The sequence below is a fragment of the Cavia porcellus genome, unplaced genomic scaffold (genome assembly GCF_034190915.1).
Source record: "Cavia porcellus strain 051 isolate PalLab524CR breed Dunkin Hartley unplaced genomic scaffold, mCavPor4.1 scaffold_9, whole genome shotgun sequence".
Classification (NCBI taxonomy): Eukaryota; Metazoa; Chordata; class Mammalia; order Rodentia; family Caviidae; genus Cavia; species Cavia porcellus.
Genome location: NW_026947492.1, coordinates 15339507 through 15346751, shown reverse-complemented (window position 1 = coordinate 15346751; position 7245 = coordinate 15339507). Strand labels below are relative to the sequence as shown.

The 7245-nt window shown below is 42.4% G+C and overlaps 1 pseudogene; it reads left to right on the top strand.

Annotated features, from left to right (window-relative positions):
* Positions 1 to 3584: 3584 nt before the first annotated feature.
* On the top strand, positions 3585 to 6139 carry LOC101788826 (ATP synthase subunit d, mitochondrial-like; annotated as a pseudogene).
* The last annotated feature ends 1106 nt before the right edge of the window (positions 6140 to 7245 follow it).

The window sequence follows — 7245 nt, the reverse complement described above, 5'->3', positions numbered from 1 at the left end:
TTCACATCTTAGAAATAATTAGGGAATCTGCTCTGGAAAAGAGTAGGAGGGAGCGAGAGATCGGAGATTCAGTGGGCAGGAGGCACAGGATGATCAGGTTTCTATTTCTAGACAAGACTACGTGGCAGCTGGGTGTGGTGGGACATGCCCGTATCCCAGCATTTGGGAGGCTGGATCAGGAGGATCACTGTGAGTCTGAAGCTGACCTGCACTACATCCACAATGAATTCTGAAAATTCTCAGAAGCCTGTACTTTCAAGCCCCATTCCGAAGATTTGTATTGTATACAGAGTCTTTCCTTGGCCTACCTTTTATTCATCTAAGGTAACGCATCACTGATGATAGCCTTTCTTCCAGATCCTCTGAACTTAATTATTGTGGAATTTTGCAGCTTTATGACAAGTTTCAGATAATATTCACCATCACAGGTAATAAACACTGGACAAGGTTCAGGAAGAAAGGAATAGTCAAGTCATTTGGCTTAGTCTGCCATAAAATAATAACAGATTGAGGATGCCAGAAAAAGTAAGCATAGACTTAGTGGCTGAAGAAGGAGAAATTTGTTTTCTCACTGTGGTAGAGAGTAAACATGCAAGATCAAGGTGCCAGCATGGTTAGTTTCTGGTGAGGGCTTTTTCACTGAGCTGTAGGTGACCGCCATTTTGGTGTGTGCTCACATGACATCTTTTTTTGTGACCATTAAAGGACAAAGCATGGAAGTTCTCTAGAGTCTCTTCTTCTTCTTCTTCTTCTTCTTCTTCTTCTTCTTCTTTTTTTCTTTTTTTCAGTACCGGGGATCGGACTCACGACTGCCTGCTTGCAAGGCAGATGCTTATGCCACTGAGCTAAATCGCCAGCCCCTAAAGTCTCTTCTCATAAGAACACTGGTCCTGTTGCGAAGGCCTCATCCTTTTGACTTATCTAAAATTAGTTATCTCTCAAAGGCCCATTTCTAAATACTATCATATGTGGTTAGGGTGGTTAGGGTTTCAACACACAAATTTTCGGGGAACACAGTTCACTCCATAACCATGCTATACTGCAAACGTCCTCTGTTCCTGTATGAATCATCCTGGTGCGGAACAGACAGGTCCATTGGGTTCAAGGCCTCTATTTCTGTGATGTGTATTCTGCAGACAGCTGTGCTTGGTACAGTGTGGTGCCATTTTTGTGTTGTGGGTGAACACTTGACTTGCTATCAAAAGCTAGGTTTCAAGCATCTCACACCCATGAGATTGTCTCTGATCAAAAAAAGAAAATAGTGAGGATATAGAGAAATTGGAACCATCGATACCTCTTTGTGGGACTGTACAATGGTGATAGCACTGTAGAAAATGCTGTAATAGTTTCTCAAAACCAAAAATTGAGCTAGGCATGGTGGCACAAATTTGTAAACTCAACTATTAAGAGGGCTGAGTCAGGTGGATTGCAAGTTTGAGGCCCACCTGGACGTTAATAAAGGGGCTGAGGAATGTAGTGCAGTTGTAGGGCACCTGCTTAGCATCGTAATTAAGGCCCTGGGTTTGACCCTCAGTCCTGCAATAAATATATACATATACACATGCGTATCGAATGACCATATAATCAAGCATTCCAGTTTCGTCCAAAATAATTGAAAAGAAGACCTCAAAAATTATTTGATGTACACAGTAGCATCAGAGAAACCACAAAGTGAAACCAACCTAATTGTTCATTAAATGATTAACCAATAAGCAAAATATGATATATGTCTACAGTAGAATATTACTCAGTCTTAAAAAGGGAATGAATATTATCACATGCTGTTGTATGAATGAATCTTAAATTTATTACGTTAGTAAAAAAAGCCAGTCACAGATAAAACACTACCTGTTCTCACTAACATGAGATATCTGCGGTCAAGTTCCTAAAAATAGAAAAGGGAATGGTAGTTACCATGGCCTGGGAAATGGGGAGTCACTGCCATTAATGTATGTTGAGTTTCAGTTTTGCAAAATTAAAAAAGTCTGGAGATTTATTGTTCAACAATATAAAAAATTATGCATAACACTTCTGAACTGTACACGTAAAAATAGGTAAGATGGTATATTAGTCATCTTTGCTTCTCTGGGACAAAATATCTGACACGCACAACCCAAAGGAGGAAGAAGTTTCAGTCCACAGTTGGCTACCTCTACAGCAGAAATGGCGTGGAAGAAGGGCCTTTTGTGGAGGAGAGCTGCTCAGTTGTGAAAGCCAAGAAGCAGAGGACGAAGGGAGGAGCCAGGGAGAGAGAAGCACACTTCCAAGTTGCACCCCCAGCTACCCACCTCTAATCAGGCCCCACCTTTGCGCAGCAAGTTGGCTGTCAGACCCAGGGCCCAGGCTCCTGCCCAAAGACCAACCTCAGATCATGTGAGGCTTTGTATTCTAGCTGTAAACCATAAGGGTGGGAAGTCTTATGTTCTTTTTGTCTATCACAAAAAAAAGAATTTTTTGAGCCAACCTCAAGCACTTTCTAGTATTCATAGAGACATTTAAACTTTCTAAACTTCAATTTCCTCATTTGTGAAATAGAAGGTAATCTATCTCATCTCTCAGAGTTACCATGAAATCTAAATCGGAATAAGTACGTGAGAGAGTTGTGGACAATTTAGCACAACGTCACTGCTGGAATATTATTGAATGCATCAGTTACCTAGAAGTATTTTAAACCTGACCTCTGAAAGGTCTTTATGCAATGTAGGCACAGACCTGGCTTGCATATCATTTCCCAGTTTGGAGGATGGTATAAGGTTGAAACCCAATTTCAAGAAGGAACATGTGGTATGGGAGCAGTGCAAAACAGAATGAGCTACTTAAACCTAAAAGCATTCAACCAGGATCTGTAAACAGTAACCTGGACCAATAAGTGATTTGCTTGTTAGAGAAGGGTCAAGAAAATTGCTTCTTTGTGAATCATTCTCCAGCTGCTGCTCAGGAAAAGGCAAACCAATAAAACCCATTTGTGGCCTGTGAAATATTTAATGCTGGTCTGCTCCGGTGCTGCAACATAAAAAGTTCATTAACAAAGAGAACAGCGTGCACCAGGAAGTGGCACATGGTCACAGCAGCCTGCAGGTTGACTTTCGGGAAGCTCAGCTCCCAAACAACTGAGTCTTGGGTAAAAGATGAGGGTAGAACACAGGCTCCATGCTGCCCATCTAGGCTAGAAAGCCAAAGTCCTATTTTCTTGGTTCTCCTGCTTAAAAAAAAAAAAAAATCAAAACCAAACTCAGGTCCCCTTTCAAAGTTTTCAAAGAAACTAGAAAAGTATTTTTTGATGATGGTCTGTGTTCCTTCACTCATGAACTGTTGGAGAGAGCTGTCATGTGGCCAGCAGGTAACCTCTCAGATTGTCCTGCTGCTGCTGCTGCTGCTGCTGTAGGTGTTTGAGGAAGGAGGTAATTAGTAGCCAGGTGGGATTCTGATTGGTGGGGCAGGTAATGGCACTGCTAAAGTCCCTTAGCGCTCACTGACATCAAACAGAGCAACAAACAACAATGGGGCTGATGCTACAGAGTAATGTATTTTAAAAGTTAGTTTAAAGACTTATAAATGAGACTGGAGCCCTGGTGAAAGACTCCATGGGGGTCTGGCTGGCTTGCTCTTCCATCTGTCACCGTGTGAGGACACAGACCTCCTCCCCTCCAGAGGATGCAGCTTCAAGAAAGAGACAAGAAGCCCTCACCAGACAACCAAACCATGAGCACCCTGATTTGCAACTTCCCAGCCTCCCGAATGGTGAAACTCACCTATGTACTCTATACAAATGACCCTCTCTCGGATATTCTATTAGAGCAGCATAAATGTACTCAGACATCCCAGCACCACCCTGTGCTCTTGGTTCTCAAATCTTACAATACTGCAGAAGCACCTAATATTTGCTATACATGTTCAACTCAGAGATTCCAGTTAAAATTACTGGGGGTCTCTACCCATAGATGATGTTTTGTATGGTCATAATTAAGAACTATGGGGCCTGCATTACAATAAACCAGACTGAGGTTAAATAAAGTGATGAGTTATTTGATTTGAACATAGGAGAGTTATAAAACTGATTTGAGGGCTTTAGCAAAGGAAAAGGTTGTTGAACTATACTTGGTGAATTAAACATGAGCTTATCCACATGCCTTCCCCAGTTCTACCTAAAAGGAGAGTAAATATTAGAAACCCAAAAGGACAAACAGAACAGAGAAGAAATAACAACAGATAAGAGATAATGACACATTATTGGAAGATGAAATGCAAGTAGAGGAACAGAAAGTGACTTCATATGGGGCTGGGGATTTAGCTCAGTGGCATAAGCGCCTGCCTTGCAGGCAGGCAGTCGTGAGTTCGATCCCCGGTACCGATAAAAAGGAAAAAGACAAAAAAAAAAAAAAAAAAAAAGTGACTTCATGGAGCTAGAAAAACTAAAACCTCAGCACTTTTCAAGACAGGATGCCAATGAATGTCGATCTGACCTGTGTCTAAGACTATGGAAAAGACTCAGAAATTGGAGACACTACTGGGAACCTGCCTATCCACATGCAGAAGATCAAATGTAACTCATATTCCCGACTGTGTCCTAAATTACAATCAAAATAGATCAAAGATCTAAATATTGAAACAGAAACACTTTCTCCACTGGAAATTAAAATTAGTAAAAATCTTGACGGCATCAGCATTAGGAAGGACTTTTTGAATAACGCCCAAACAGCACAAGAGATAACATCAAGAATCAACAAATGGAAAAAAAGAGAATCGACAAAGGGGATCATATCAAATTAAAAACCTAAACAGTAAAGAAAGCAATCACTGGAGTAAAGAGACTACCTACAGAGTGGGTAACAATTTTGCTAGGTATTCCTCAGACGGAGCACTAATATCTAGAATGTATAAAAGAATTCAAAGAAATCAGACCCCTCAATAAAAATCGCCATCAAAAAATGGGCAACAGAAATGAATGCACACTTCTTAAAGAAGTTCAGATGGTCAATAAATATATGAAAAAATGTTCACCATTACTGGCCATTACAGAAATGCAAATTAAAACAACACTGAGATTCCACTTCACTCCAGAAAGGATGACGATCAAATAATCAAGAAATCAAATAATATCAAAGCTGGAAAGGCTGAGGGAGAAAAGGAATCCTTCTGCATTGTTGGTAGGTGTTGGGAGCTGTGGCCGACACCGGTCGCCTTACTTGGCGGACGTAGGGCCTGTGGGTGGGAGCGGAGCCTGAGCTAGATTGCCCCTCCCATCGAGTGAGCCAAGTTGGCGCCTGCTTCCTGCCCCCTGATTGCCCTGGCGACTTAAACAACCCGCTCTGTAAGATAGTCTGCCTAGCAACAGCTGATGTTAGCCAGTCAGCCCGCATCGCGCGCTTTGAACTGATTGGCTACTGTTGCCCTATAAAAGTGAATGCCTCTCCCGCCACGAGAGGAAGCACGAGAGAGATAGAGAAAGTCCACCGGCGAGAAAGGACTGGTGGCAGAGAGGAGGCCTCGCGGGGCCCACGCGGAGTCAAATAAAGACAAGGTTGCACACCGCCAGACTTTGTCGTGTGTCTTTCCTGCCGGCCGGGAGCGACCCCGACAGGTAGGATTATAAACTTATAGCCACTCTAGAAATCAGTATGGAGATTCTTTAAAAAATTAAAAATAAGCAGGGACTGAACTTCACTGGGTGGGTGAAGGATCCCAGGATGGCTGGACACACATTCTAAAAGCCATTGAGTGGGTAGCTTTTGGGGAGATCATACCTGGAAGCCAAAATGCTGTAACTAACTCTCTGAAGGTTGGCTGCTCCATCTGAGAAACCACCAGTGATCGATCGGGCTTACTTCAAGGCCAATGTAGCCCAGGCATGAGGGATGACTTTGAAAAAAAGTTTAACACCCTCAAAGTTCCTGTGCCAGAGGATAAACATACTGCCCTGGTAGGTGCTGAGGAACAAGGAAGGTGTGAAAAATGTGGTGAGTTTGTGTGTCTCTCAAAGGCCTGGATCAGAGAGCATGAGAGACAGCTGGAGAAAATGAACAGCGTAATTCCGTTTGATCAGATGTCCATGGAGGATTTGAATGAAGCCTTCCCAGGAACCAAATTAGATAAGAAGAAGTATCCCTACTGGCCTCATCAGTCAACTGAGAATTTCTAAAATTGAGTCTGGGAGAGAGCGCTGGCCCTTACATTATGAACTCTAGATGTTAAAAATTTAAAATATTACATAATAAAAAAATTAAAAATAGAAATTCCATTTGATCCAGCTACTTCTCTTCTAGAATTCTGACAGAATTAAAGACATCATATTACAGTTTCACATGCATATCCATGTTATAGCAGCACAATTCATAACAGCTAAAACTTTGTAGCAGGCCGTGTGTCCATCAGCAGATGAATGGATAAAGGAAATGTGACATTTATGCACGATGGAGTACCACTCTGCCCTGACAAGATACACTGGAGTCATTCATAGGAAAGTGGGTGTATCTGGAGAGCACAATGTTAAGGGAGATAAATTGGACACACATAAATATCACATAGTTTCTCCTAAGTAAGAAACCTGAAATATAATTAAAAGCTAAATAACAGGTAAGTGATAGGAAACAGGGAGACAGATTTTTTGGAAATGACCCAGGGAGCAAGAGCTAGAGGGAGGGGAAAGGGCTAAAAAAGACTGACGCTGTTTATGTACACACAGCAGCTGTCCATGAGGAATGCGATCATTTTGTACTGCAAATGTGTATAAATAAAAAATAAAAATTGAAAACAATAAATAAACCGTAGTCACCAAGTTAAAATATGAGAAGAGAGAGAGGATTAGAATGGAAGCATTAGGCTGGAGTTAACAACAGGCAGATAGTCCTTCGGGCCCTCTCCTCCAATACGAGAAGCAGAGAGCGTCCTTCTCTCTCATAGAAGGAACCAGGTTATTCTCTGAAAACCAGCTGAAGGTCTGAGTTCAGACTGGATACCAGCACAGTGCAGAGCTGAAAATAGGCACCGCACCAAAAAGTTGTGGGGAGGGAGGGAATTCCATGGAAGCCTGGATCAAGCGGGGCACCCAGCCCCTCGGCCGGGAGAGGTCAGGTATGGTTATTGCCAAAAATGTCCCCTGCCAAAGCCTGGAGGACCTTTCTGGGGAGAAACTGGAAAACCATAAGAAGAAGACCTCCCCCAAGATGGCATTTAGGGTCTCCACCATAAGATGAAGGACTCAGTCCCATCTCGGAGACTGAAAGCAGTGACTGAGGTGAGCACATC